Below are 14,163 nucleotides of genomic sequence, written 5' to 3' on the forward strand. Positions count from 1 at the left end.
CATACTATTCATCACTAATAGAGGAAAATAAGAACAATCCCAGGTTTTTTTTCAGCACTGTAGCCAGGCTGACAAAAAGTCACAGCTCTGTTGAGCCCAGTGTTCCCTTAGCTCTCAGCAGTGATGAATTTATGAGTTTCTTTACAAATAAAATCAAAACTATTAGAGATAAAATTCAGCAGATGCTTCCTATACCTGCAATAAATGAATCTTCTACTACAGTAGCTCTTGAATCATCTGTAGGACCTCAGTTATGTTTAGACTGCTTCTCTCCCATAGATCTCTCTGAATTTACATCAGTAGTTGCTTCATCGAAATCATCAACATGTCTCTTGGACCCCATCCCGACTAGACTGCTTAAAGGCACCCTGCCATTAATGAACTCATCTTTATTGGACTTGGTAAATTTATCTCTAGTATCAGGCTACGTACCACAGGCCTTTAAGACTGCAGTAATCAAACCTTTACTCAAAAAGCCTAGTCTTGATCCAGGAGTCTTGGCTAATTATAGACCAATATCCAACCTGCCATTTATTTCTAAAATCCTAGAAAAAGCTGTTGCTAAGCAGCTATCAGACCACTTACACAGGAATGAACTATTTGAAGATTTCCAATCAGGATTTAGAGCACATCATAGTACAGAAACAGCACTGTTGAAAGTTACCAACGATCTTCTCTTAGCCTCAGATAATGGACTTGTTTCGATACTTGTCCTCCTAGACCTTAGTGCAGCATTCGACACCATTGACCACAACATCTTATTACAGAGACTGGAGCATGTGATTGGTATCAGAGGAACAGCGTTAAAGTGGTTCCAATCCTGTTTATCGGACAGATTCCAGTTTGTTCATGTCCATGTTGAACCTTCCACACGAACAAAAGTTAGTTATGGAGTTCCCCAAGGTTCTGTGCTAGGACCGATTCTGTTCACCCTGTACATGCTTCCTTTAGGATATATCATTAGGAAGCACTCTATTAATTACCACTGCTATGCGGATGACACTCAGTTATATCTATCTATTAAACCTGTTAACACAAACCAGTTAACCAGACTTCAAGCCTGTCTAACTGACATAAAGGCCTGGATGACCAGTAACTTTTTACTTTTAAACTCGGAGAAAACAGAAGTCATTATATTTGGGCCTAAAAATCTCAGAAATAACTTTTCTGAAATTATAGCTACTCTAGATGGCATAGCCCTGGGCTCCAGCACTACTGTAAAAAACCTTGGAGTTATTTTTGACCAGGACATGTCCTTTAACTCACACATAAAACAAATCTCTAGAACTGCATTCTTTCACCTGCGCAACATTTCCAAAATTAGGAACATCCTGTCTCAAAATGATGCAGAAAAACTAGTCCATGCATTTGTTTCCTCAAGGCTAGATTACTGTAACTCATTACTATCTGGATGTCCTAATATCTTAATAAAAAGCCTCCAATTAATCCAGAATGCCGCAGCCAGAGTCCTGACAGGAACTAGCAAGAGAGATCATATTTCTCCTATATTGGCTTCTCTTCATTGGCTCCCTGTAAAATATAGAATAGAATTTAAAATCCTTCTTCTCACATACAAATCCCTTCATAATCAAGCTCCTTCATACCTTAAAGACCTCATAGTACCATATTATCCCAATAGACCACTTCGCTCTCAGAGTGCAGGTCTACTTGTGGTTCCCAGAGTTTCCAAAAGCAGAATGGGAGGCAGAGCCTTTAGCTATCAAGCTCCTCTCCTGTGGAACCAGCTCTCAGCCTGGGTTCAGGAGGCAGACACTCTCTGTACTTTTAAGGCTAGACTTAAAACCTTCCTCTTTGACAAAGCATATAGTTAGGGCTGGCTTCAGGCAACCCTGAACCATCCCTTAGTTAGTTATGCTGCTATAGGCCTAGACTGCCCGAGGACCATCGGTGCACTGAGCTCCCCTACCCTAACCCCCCCCCTTCTCTCCCACCTCATGTATATTCCACCATTGAATGTTACTAACCTTGTGCTCTCTCTCTCCCCTAGTTTGTGCTCTCTCCCTCCCTCTCTCTCTCTCTCTCTCTGTACCTTCTGCAGGTGTCCCTGGTCCTGGAGCTGTTTATCGCTGATGTGCAGTTACTGGCCCCACCAACTTGCAGTGTCTATTTGTTGTTTATTGTTGCTGTTCTTTTCTCTCTGCTCTATCCACTCACCCCAACCGGTCGAGGCAGATGGCCGCCCAAACTGAGCCCGGTTCTGCTGGAGGTTTTTTTCTTCCGTTAAAGGGAGTTTTTTCCTCTCCACTGTCGCCAAGTGCTTGCCCATAAGGGATTTGTTGGGTTTTTAGTTTTAGTTTTTGTAAAGTGCCTTGAGATGATTTGTATTGTGATTTGGCGCTATACAAATAAAATTGAATTGAAAATTGAATTGAATTGAAGGTTCACCTTTCAACAGGACAATGACCCTAAGCACACAGCTAAAATAACAAAGGAGTGGCTTCGGAACAACTCTGTGACCGTTCTTGACTGGCCCAGCCAGAACCCTGACCTAGACCCAATTGAGCATCTCTGGAGAGACCTGAAAATGGCTGTCCACCAACGTTCACCATCCAACCTGACAGAACTGGAGAGGATCTGAAAGGAAGGACGGCAGAGGATCCCCAAATCCAGGTGTGAAAAACTTGTTGCATCATTCCCAAGAAGACTCATGGCTGTACTAGCTCAAAAGGGTGCTTCTACTCAATACTGAGCACAGGGTCTGAATACTTATGACCATGTGATATTTCAGTTTTTCTTTTTTAATAAATTTGCAAAAATTTCTACATTTCTGTTTTTTGGATGTTATTTGTGATTTATGATCTTTGGGTGTTTGAGTCATTTTAGAATATTAGACAATATTTTAGGTTAGAATTAGGTTCATGCTGTCTGCGCCCCTATTTACAAGCTCTGGCTTCTGCGGATGATGGATAACATGATTGTATTTATCTGTTTTAATGGATTTGTGAAATAAATAAAATTAAGAAATAAAGCTGGGTTTAGTCCAATCCTGCTGAAAGCATCATGGACTGACTCCAGCCCTCTACTGACCTCAGAGTCTGCAGGCTACAGTCTGGACTCTGGACAAGATCACGCAGCTGCTGCACATCTGGATCCTGCAGGTAGTTTCCTCTCAGGTCCAGTTCTCTCAGATGGGAGGGGTTGGACTTCAGAGCTGAGACCAGATAACCACAGCTGGTCTCTGACAAACTGCAGTTCCTCAACCTGAATAAAGAATCAAAGATGTGACGTTAGAAACCAAAGTTCCTCTTGAAAGTGTTGAATGTTTCAGAATGTGTTCAGAGCTGAAGAAGGTTTAGAAAGTAGATGTTTAGAAAGTGGAAACTCCAAACAGCTGAAGCCAACAGGATGCAGGTTCAAAGCAGTCCCATCCAAAAAGGGACAAAGAGCTGTCATTAATATGAATGCCAACATGCTGCTGCTTCAATAAAGATGGAGTGACTTCAGCTCTGAAACTCTGCCAGCTCCACCTGTGGCTCCATCTATACAAACTCATGTTGTGCAGCCACATTTCTCTGAGAGGGAAAACAGCCTTTCCCATGAAGATCCTCAATGTGGATCAGTCTAATATCAGCCTCATGTCTGCAGTTTAGTGTCAGCACAACTTCCACATCACATTCATCTCAGCACACAACCTAAACATGGGGTCTGACCTCAGAGTCTCCAGTCTACAGTCTGGACTCTGCAGTCCACCACACAGCTGCTGCATTCCTGGATCCTGCAGGTTGTTGTTACTCAGATCCAGGTGTCTCAGATGGGAGGGGTTGGACTTCAGAGCTGATACCAGATAACCACAGCTGGTCTCTGACAAACTGCAGTTCTCCAACCTGAATAAAGAACCAAAGATCAACTTCCTTTTATTCTTATTGAACAAACATGAACAATGAATAGAACAACACAATATTATAAATACAACACAAGTGTCAATAGAAACTGGTCCATCCAGGCTGTTACGATGAAATTAGCTGAGGTGTGAATTGATGTCACATTAACATGAAGAAGAAAGTGCAGAAAGATGAAAAATCTCTGACTTTAATTCAAAGTCATTGTGAGAAACAGGAATTTCCATGTGATGTTTTCAATTCGATTCATATGGAGTTAAACTTTCCAACATCTGGTCATGTTGGGTGGGATTGGTTCATTTGACACAGTGGTGCTCGGCCTTTTAGCCTTGCTAGTCTTGGCCCATGAGGCAGCAACAGTAGCAAGGCAGGTTTTGACGCCACGCAGCATCTTCTTTCTTTAAAGCCAAAATATTTCCACACAACTGACACACTGTTCCTCTTTGGCACTAAAGTTTCCATAGAGTCGGGTTCTGTGGAGCCCGAGGCCACTGGACAACAGATCAAGGTCCAATAGCAACATGGATCAAGGTAATGCTTTGTCTGTCAACTGGTCTACTGTTTCTTACATGTTGGGACCAGAGGGTCCTCACAGGACTTTGTCCATTTCAACTGACTGAGTGAGGGATTATTAGGCTGCACTAACTGGGACTCCCAACAGGTGAGTCCAGGGTGAACCACCTGCTCCAAATCCAATGGCAACATCTAAAAAGGGGCCAATAATCTAGTCCAGGACCTGTTTGGATTTCTGTGTGGAAGAAGCTGTCTGGAAGTTGAGGTTCAGGTTGTGCTTAGGGTTGTGCTTAGGACCCTCTGGGGTCTGAGGGTGTTTTGGGGCCCTGGACAAGTTTTGACATGCCCTGACATTTGTGCTTTTTTCAGTGTTTTTTAAACATATTAATGTCTAAAGTCTAATAACACTGTAATCAGCACAAAATTGGCTACAATAATATGTGAGCAGCAAATTTATACATGATTGTGTTTTTGAGAAAACTGTTTATGCATGGTTAGTGCAAAACTACAATTTTTAAGTCTCTGAAATAAGACCATAAAACACAAACAAAACACTGGTTCACAAGACTTTGGAGACCAGCATGTTGTAGGCTGAAGTGTTTACTTCACAGTGTTGTGAAATTCATCTTGTTGACTCATTCACAGTAAACAATACACTGATTTAAATTTTCTAAGACACTTTTTGTCCAGAAAGGCCATATGCAAGAGGGTGTGTCTGAGGATGAATAGTCATGTGATTTACCTGAGAACACAAAAGACGCACTGAACGACCAGACAAAGGCGCGCATAATGAGCCTTTCAGTCAATGTAGATGGGACGGATTAGTGCTGTACAATACAACACAATGAGGAGCCAAACGATCCTCATTTGAGTTAAAATCAGTGTTTTTACTCTGAGGACAAGCTAAACTATTTGTCTCTGTGTGGAATACAAGAAGCGCTTCTTCACGTCCGGGACGCTCCATCATCCAAACGCGCAGAAAAAGTGAGTAAATTCTATGATGAAATTTGACGTTTTCGGAGGCGTGCACAGAATTACCGGGTTCACCTCAGATTATTTCCATGTGAAGAATGCGCTCAGTGCGAGGCGGGATCAAATTAGCTGTAATGAGGTGACACAGGAGAAAACGTACTTCTCCTTACGTTCATACAGATTAAATAAAAAGTGATGTATTTTCAACTTGCATTGTTTCATTTGAAAAAAAACATTTCAAGCTTTCTAGTCATATATTTCATATTATTATGAGGTAAGTATTCGCTGAGATTCTGGTTGTTTTATTGACATGTCTGTAAAAAGAGATGACAGACAGAGTAGACAGAGAGCGCACCCTGACTTTATTTAACAAAAGCACATTGTTTTGTCGTTATTACAAGGGTATACATCTAAACCTAGGCCCTTTACTGGTTCGAATGATATATTGCTTTTATCTGTACCATCAAAATTGAAGAAGTAATTTTAGATTGTTTCAGCATTATCAGAAGATGCGTCAAAACGCGCCGGTGCATTGGTCGACCCCTGAAGGTAAATTTCTGTGTGGAAGAAGCTGTCTGGAAGTTGAGGTTCAGGTTGTGCTTAGGGTTCACCAAGTAGTTCTTCTGGTTTGGCTTTGTCTACAGGAAATCAATGGAAGTCAATGGAATGTCCTCTGAAGTGATGGAAACACACCTGTCTGTGTGTGTTCTCAACCATCAATATCAATGATCAAAGAAATATTTCTACTGCATCAAAGAAACTGGATCCATTTCCAACTAATATTAGTTCAGAGGATTTTCTGCTGACACATGTGACTCTTTAGACACAATGAGACCAACTTTCTGTGAGACTCAGTCATTTGGGACTAAAGACTGAATTTAGCCTCAGAAAAATCCAAAGACAGGAAAAGAAAATCAACTTCAATAGAAGTTATGTCTGTGCAAACACTGAGTTCAAACAATAATTCAACACTAAAGATCTACAATAGGAACAAACAGTCAGTGAACTGACCTCAGAGTCTCCAGTCTACAGTCTGGACTCTGCAGTCCACCACACAGCTGCTGCACTCCTGGATCCTGCAGGTTGTTCCAGCCCAGGTCCAGGTGTCTCAGATGGGAGGGGTTGGACTTCAGAGCTGAGGCCAGAAAACCACAGCTGGTCTCTGACAAACTGCAGCCCTCCAACCTGAATAAAGAATCAAAGATGTGACGTTAGAAACCAAAGTTCCTCTTGAAAGTGTTGAATGTTTCAGAATGTGTTCAGAGCTGAAGAAGGTTTAGAAAGTAGAAGTTTAGAAAGTGGAAACTCCAAACAGCTGAAGCCAACAGGATGCAGGTTCAAAGCAGTCCCATCCAAAAAGGGACAAAGAGCTGTCATTAATATGAATGCCAACATGCTGCTGCTTCAATAAAGACGGAGTGACTTCAGCTCTGAAACTCTGCCAGCTCCACCTGTGGCTCCATCTATACAAACTCATGTTGTGCAGCCACATTTCTCTGAGAGGGAAAACAGCCTTTCCCATGAAGATCCTCAGTGTGGATCAGTCTAATATCAGCCTCATGTCTGCAGTTTAGTGTCAGCACAACTTTCACATCACATTCATCTCAGCACACAACCTAAACATGGGGTCTGACCTCAGAGTCTCCAGTCTACAGTCTGGACTCTGCAGTCCACCACACAGCTGCTGCACTCCTGGGTCCTGCAGGTCCCGGTTGAAGCCCAGGTCCAGGTGTCTCAGATGGGAGGGGTTGGACTTCAGTGCTGAGGCCAGATAACCACAGCTGGTCTCTGACAAACTGCAGCTCCTCAACCTGAATAAAGAAGCAAAGAAGGAGATCCAATGTGACACTGATGTTGATGACAATGAGGATGGTGATGATGATGATGACAATTCTTCTTCTTTTCATTAGAATAATGAGATGAGATCAACTTGATTAATCCCTGAAGGGAAATGTAGAATGATAATAATGAGAAGAATAATATGAGAACAGTCAGAATAATAGTAATAATAGTCTGACTATATCATGATATTATTGTCAGCACATGGGAAGAGAAGCTGCTTTCCAGCCAACAGCAGAATCAATCTAGTTGATGGCTCATACTGTCACTGTGCAGCTTTAAAGTTTCCTGCTTAAAGTTTGTTGACCCAGTTCCAAAGTGCAGCAAAACAATGCATTGAATTGTTCCTCCTTATTCTATCTGAGCCAAGGAAGCTCCCCCAGGCTCTCCTGTCTCTTCCCTCTCTGCATCTTCTTCTCTGGCTTTATTGGCTGCAGCCTCAGCACAGCACAGAGGTAAAGCAGCAGCAGCAGCAGCAGCTCAGACACTAAACACAGCTCAACCACCTGGACACATGATTTCATCTGTGTGTCTCTGTGCTCCACATGTGCTTTCATTTCTATGGGATCAACTTTATAGAGACACTGTGGATTTGTTCTTCACAATGAGATTTGGATCAGGGAACAAACTGGGTGGACAGTGTCAGGACCAAAAGCTGCTGGCTTCAGTTCAGGAACAAAAACTACTCAAAGCTTCTTCACACAGCATCAGGATTTGAGGCCTTGGCAACGACAACAGGCTGACAACTGCTTTCTAATGGCCCAGTCCCAATGCACAGACCAGATCATGTCATTGTGTTGGGACTGATCCCCACTGTGTCATTGGCCACTAAACACAAGCTTTGGAACCCCATTCATAGATTGTTGACAACTGACTGTGTCATATGTTTTCTCTGAGTTTCATCAAGTGAGAAAAATCTGATAGAAATGCAGAGAAAATCCAACATTATCGTCAGCAAACTGATGCTTATTGTGTGGTTTTTGGGACAAAGCAAGACCCAATGTCCACTACAGGGACGTGTTCGTCCCCAAAAAGAAAGAGGACTTTGTTTCTCACGTCCCAAAGTCTTCACTTCTATTCCAAAATGGAAATATTCCAACCTTTTTCCTTCTGGCTCTCAGGAGGATCAGGTCAGATATTAGTCTGGTCCAATATTGACATATTGTTGGGATCCAAACTTGGACAAACACTGGACAGTTTCAGTTGAAACAGTTTCAGCTTTGGACTGTTTCCACAGTTTGTTTAGAAACACAAAGGATTCAGAACAACTTCCTGACAGATGACATTTTTGGGACACTCTGTTCTTCAAAGCTTCTATAGAAAGAAACACATCATTATTAATATGACTATTCAATATGAGTGAACACACATTATTGAAGACAGCTCAGTGAAATGAAGTGAAACTGAAGGAATCATTCTTAGTCTGCTGAGAATAGAAGAACAATGAAAACACTGAATGGAACAACCAACATTCACAGGAGCTTTAGCTGTGGATTCAACATCTAAGATCTACAATAGGAACAGTCAGTCAACTGACCTCAGAGTCTCCAGTCTACAGTGTGGACCCTGCAGTCCACCACACAGCTGCTGCACTCCTCGATCCTGCAGGTTGTTCCAGCTCAGATCCAGTTCTGTCAGATGGGAGGGGTTGGACTTCAGAGCTGAGGCCACGACTTCACAGTGAGTCTCTGAGAGTCCACAGCCAGAAAGTCTGTGAGGACACATATATTAGAAAAGCTGTTATTATGACAGAGACAATATATTGAGTTGAATCACTTGATGTCAAACAGGGACATGTCCTGTTGTGTCTTCACATCAGTGGTTCAGCTGATCTTGTCTCAGTGGGTTGGACATGAAATAAGAATTCTTCTCACTCTCTGTCACACTGCACACGCTTCATCTTTGTTCTGCTTTCATCTTGGACAGGAAGCAGAGAAAACTCAGTTCCTTTGGAACTTCCACAACAGGCATGTCCCTGTTTATTCCAATGTTGGACATTTGTCCACATGTGGCAGAAAAACATCAGTGTGTGAAGAGACACTCAAGAAAAATGTGTCCCATGGAAAAACCATTGGAAAGAAAAAGAAGAACTGTGTTCATTCACTGGACAGAGAGAAAAAAACAACAGGAACATCTGCAGCTTTTGGACTGACACCATTTGGAACAGCTCAAGAACATCTGGGACAAAATCCAGCTGCTGTCATTCTCACAATAAACAAGAGGAACATTATGGTGATGATCACCCAAGTGAAAAATCAATCTATTGTTTCAGACTTCAATTCTACTTTTAGCAGATAAAGTGTGTTCACACATTTTACCAAGTGTATTTGTGCTTGTGTTGAAACGTAGTAAAAGTACATTTTTGGTGAGTCTCCAAAGTACAAGATTAGTCAAAGAGTTACTGAGACAAAAAAAGCAGATTCAAAGTCAATGTTTGCAAAGTATATTGAAATGATCTCATTACTTCATTAGTCATTTAGCAGATTTCTTCAAAGTGCACTTTACTTTCAACAGATTTTGAAGTATATTTAGTGATATTTTCCAAAAGTCTGTTCATGGTTTGTGTTTTTACTTCAAATTGTCTCATTCTCTTCCAAATATAATACTATGCCTCCATTTAACTTGAGCTCTATTTCAGTAGACTTGTTTAAAGTACACAATGTATGTGTTCCTGGCTGTGGGAAAGTGGACTCTTGGAAGTGGTCTAATTCCTGTGGACAAAGTTTCACTTCAAAATACTCTTTCATACTACATGTTTACTTCATGTATTTTGGATGTTTGGACAGAATTCTTCGGAGAACTATGCAGAATCCTGAAGATCACTAAAATCCATGTTAGTCCCATAGTGGTGCAGCCAAATAATACTTTGACCTCACTAATAGAAAACACAAACTGTTGTTCCTGTTTATTGTTATTGTTGTTACCGTGAATGACTTGTTTTGTTCCAAAGCCCTTAAATGGCTGGATTTAATAGTGTTAGAGTTCAAATCAATATTTGTTGGACTGACGGGTTTTGGACTTTGTGTAGGAGTTCAGATTATTTTCAATCCTTTTAGAACGTCTTCAAAGTGCACTGGGCTTTTCAAAGTAAGAGCATTTGAGAACATGCTGACAGGAAGTAGTGCTTTTAGTCCAACATCATTGGAGTGGAATCTAAGTAAAGTATCTGCATTTCAGACTCAGTGTTTGGAGAATCCATTCAGAGGGCATTGTTGGTGTATTTATTAAACACACAATGATGCTTATAGTGGACTTATATTTACTAGGAATATCAATCCAATATCATTGTGTCTTTTAATGCAATATGTTCAACTTGGTTGCAATTTAACACAAAGTCAGTGGCTCATTTTCACAACAAATACTCAAATACTTTGAAAAATATACTTTGCATACTTTTTTCACATTTCAAACCTCATTCTATTGTATTTCATACATAGTTCAAATGAGTTCAGAGTATATTTCAAGTACATTTACTTTGGCTCAAAGTCTATTAGTAATACACTGTCAGTTTAATGTCACTATATATTTTTTACAAGTAAACTTCAAATGTTTCATGTATATTTTAACAGTAGTGCAGTATTTTGGGCAGCAAAAGTACCCAATAATACATGAAAAATATGTTTTTCATGTACTAAAGCAGATTTATACTGCAGCTTCCAGCAACTTCACTGGTTTCATTTTAACACAACTTCAAGTATTTCAAAGTATTTCAAAAGTATACTCAATATACTTTTAGAAAATATACAAAAGTAGATTTTTTTCACTTGGGAACATCTGGACTTACTCAGCCTTTCTGCAGTTCCTCACAGCTGGAATCAGTCTCCGTCGTCCCTGGACTGATGTGTAGTACTGGTTCAGGTCCAACTCATCCAGAACCTCCTCTGACATCTGCAGCATGTAGGCCAGAGATGAGCACTGGATCTCAGAGAGTATCTTCCCTGATCTGTTCCCTGACTTCAGGAACTCTTGGATCTCCTGATGGACTGAGTGGTCGTTCAGCTCCATCAGACAGTGGAAGATGTTGATGCTTCTGTCAGGAGAGATATCACCTCTGTTCATCTCCTTCAGGTTGTTGATGGCTTTTTGGATGGTTTCTGGACTGGTCTCTGTCTGACCCAGCAGGCCTCCTAAGACTCTCTGGTTGGACTCCAGACAGAGGCCATGAAGGAAGCGGACAAACAGGTCCAGGTGGCCACTTTTACTTTCCAGGGATTTTTCCATGGTTCCCAACAGGAAGTGATCCAGAGATGGGTAACAGTCACTGCCCATGACACCATCATCATATTCCATAACTTCAATAGAAAGAGATAAATTCCTGTAGTTTTCCCCTAGGAACTTCTCCAGTACGTGTGTCTTCCTGTTGGTGTAACAGTGGACCATGTAGACTGCAGCCAGAAACTCCCGAACACTCAGATGAACAAAGCAGTAGACTGATTTCTGGAAGATCACACTCTCTCTTTTGAAGATCTCTGTACAGACTCCTGAGTACACCAGACCACACTGCTCCAGGTCTTCCTGGTAGAACAGGATGTTTCCTTCCTCCAGATGTTTAAACGCCAGCCTCCCCAGCTTCAGAAGAACTTCCTTGTCAGCCTCCGTCAGCTGCCATGGACTCGTCTCATGTCCCTCATGGTACTTGTGCTTATTCCTGTTTGTCTGAACCAGCAGGAAGTGTGAGTACAGGTCAGTCAGGGTCTTGGGAAGCTCTCCTCTCTGCTCTGTGGTCAACATGTGCTCCAGAACTGTAGCAGTGATCCAGCAGAAGACTGGGATTTGACACATGATGTGGAGGCTCCTGGATGCCTTGATGTGTGAGATGATTCTCCTGGACAGCTCTTCATCCCTGGATCTCCTCCTGAAGTACTCGTCCTTCTGGGCGTCAGTGAAGCCTCGGACTTCTGTCAGCCTGTCCACACACGTAGGAGGGATCTGATTGGCCGCCGCGGGTCGGGAAGTTATCCAGACCAGAGCCGAGGGAAGCAGATTTCCCTGGATGAGGTTTGTCAGCAGCTCGTTGACCGAGGCCTGCTGTGTGACATCAGACACCACCTTCCTGTTGTTGAAATCCAGCAAAAGCCTGCTTTCATCCAGGCCGTCAAAGATGAACAGAACTTTACAGAAAGCCAGCTGCTCTGCTGTGACCTTCTGTAATGTTGGATGGAAAACATGGAGCAGCCTGAGAAGACTGATCTGCTCATCTTTCATCAGGTTCAGCTCCCTGAATGAAAGTAGGACCAGCAGACTAACGTCTTGGTTTTCTGAGCCCTCTGCCCAGTCCAGACTGAACTTCTGCACTGAGAAGGTTTTTCCAACACCAGCGACACCGTTGGTCAGAACCACTCTGATGGGTCTCTGCTGGTCAGGGGAGGCTTTAAAGATCTCGTGATACTTGATTGGAGTGTCATGGAGGGTCTCCATCTTGGAAGTGGTCTCCAGCTGCCTGACCTCATGTTGGGTATTAACCTCTTCACTCAGTCCCTCTGTGATGTAGAGCTCAGTGTAGATCCTGTTGAGGAGGGTTCCATTTCCTGTTGGATCAGGTCCTTCAGTCACACGTTCACATCTCATCCGCAGACTGGTCTTATGTTGATCTAAAACATCCTGCAGACCAGAGTCCACTGGAAGACAAGAAAAAGGGTCCAATCAAACAGACATTTGTGTGACACAGAATCTCGATTGTGAAGGACCAACTCAAATGTAGAACAGTCAGTGGGTCCTACTGGTTCTGGGTCTTTCTCCACACTGGGGACAGGGACAGTCTCCAGGTGAACCAGACTGGTCCCAGTATGAGGTGATGCACTGTCTGCAGAACCAGTGTCCACAGCTGGTAGAGACTGGATCCTTCAGGACACCCTGACACAAAGCACAGCTGGACAGCCGCTGCTCCTCAGAGACCTGAGTCCTGGTCCTGGTCCTGTCCCTGTGGACACGAAGCAAACTGGGATTAGTTGAGGTGGAGACATGTTGAGTGAGGAAACTTTCTTATTGTTTGACTGGACAGAAGCTGGAAACTCCCAGCTGTCTCCCAGCTGGCTTTAAATCAGTTTTCCTCCACAGCTGAACTGGCTGATAATGAAGTTTGGAATCTGATCAACATTCAACACTGAGTTTGTCAGTTTGCAAAGGTTTGCAGCTCAACATCAAGATGATCCAGTGAGATGTTCATTGAGGGAAAGAAAGAAGAGAGAAGAAGAGAAATGTGGTGAGAAACAGAAAAAGTGATAAGACAGAAACATTTCCATGTGACAGCAGAAATAAAGTCCTCAAACAATGAGACTCCTCAGTCTGAACAAAGGAGATGGAATCATTTTACTAACTCAATGAAAAAGAACCAACTTCCTTTTCCAAAGTGCATCAATGACACCACGTCTGGAAGTGGATCAATCCCTTCAAAGCTGCACAATAACAGCAGGAAACTGAAGGAGAACTGCATGTTGGAGTTTTTGGAAGGGTTTAAACCACTGCATTCCTGATGCAACAGCAGCACCAGGGGACTGCAAACATAACGCTGGGAAACAACTAGGATGTTTTCAGTCACTACCACTGTAGACACAGGCTGAGCTCTATTTAGAACAGCCAGAGGCCTGAGCTGCTCCACATGTGGAAACATGTGTTTCCTCTTTCCTCAACTGGCTTTTAGTTTGACTTAGTCCTCATTATTAGGTGCGTTGTGTGTGACTTGACTACCGGTCATAGCAGGGGTTGGGGAACTTCTGAAATCGAAAATGTTCCTGGGCAGCTTCAGGGCCAGAAATAGCAAAGCATGCGACAGGGCCCCGCGGGGGCGGAATGGGGAGGGCATAGGCGATGGGGTGAGACACTGCGGGAATTGAGGGCGTTGGTAGTGGGAGCGTTGGAGGGAGGTGGCAAGTAGGAGGGGGGTGACGACGGCCAGAGTAGCAGGGTGAGGGGTCGACAGGGAGGATGGATTTTCAGAACACGGGATTACTAACTTTGATGCCTTAGTAAGTAAGAGTAC

At 42.8% G+C, this 14,163-nt stretch overlaps 1 protein-coding gene, 1 long non-coding RNA gene and 1 pseudogene across 2 annotated transcripts in view; 1 reads left to right on the plus strand and 2 right to left on the minus strand.

Annotated features, from left to right (window-relative positions):
• LOC113121849 (uncharacterized) overlaps positions 1 to 14,163 on the plus strand; it is a 1,077,549-nt gene that overhangs the window by 173,886 nt on the left and 889,500 nt on the right.
• The window catches only part of LOC113121924 (uncharacterized), a 308,641-nt gene that overhangs the window by 39,049 nt on the left and 255,429 nt on the right, over positions 1 to 14,163 (minus strand). The window lies entirely within an intron of this gene.
• The window catches only part of LOC113121854 (uncharacterized), a 957,344-nt pseudogene that overhangs the window by 8,698 nt on the left and 934,483 nt on the right, over positions 1 to 14,163 (minus strand).

This window comes from Mastacembelus armatus, chromosome 20 (genome assembly GCF_900324485.2).
Source record: "Mastacembelus armatus chromosome 20, fMasArm1.2, whole genome shotgun sequence".
Lineage (NCBI taxonomy): Eukaryota > Metazoa > Chordata > Actinopteri > Synbranchiformes > Mastacembelidae > Mastacembelus > Mastacembelus armatus.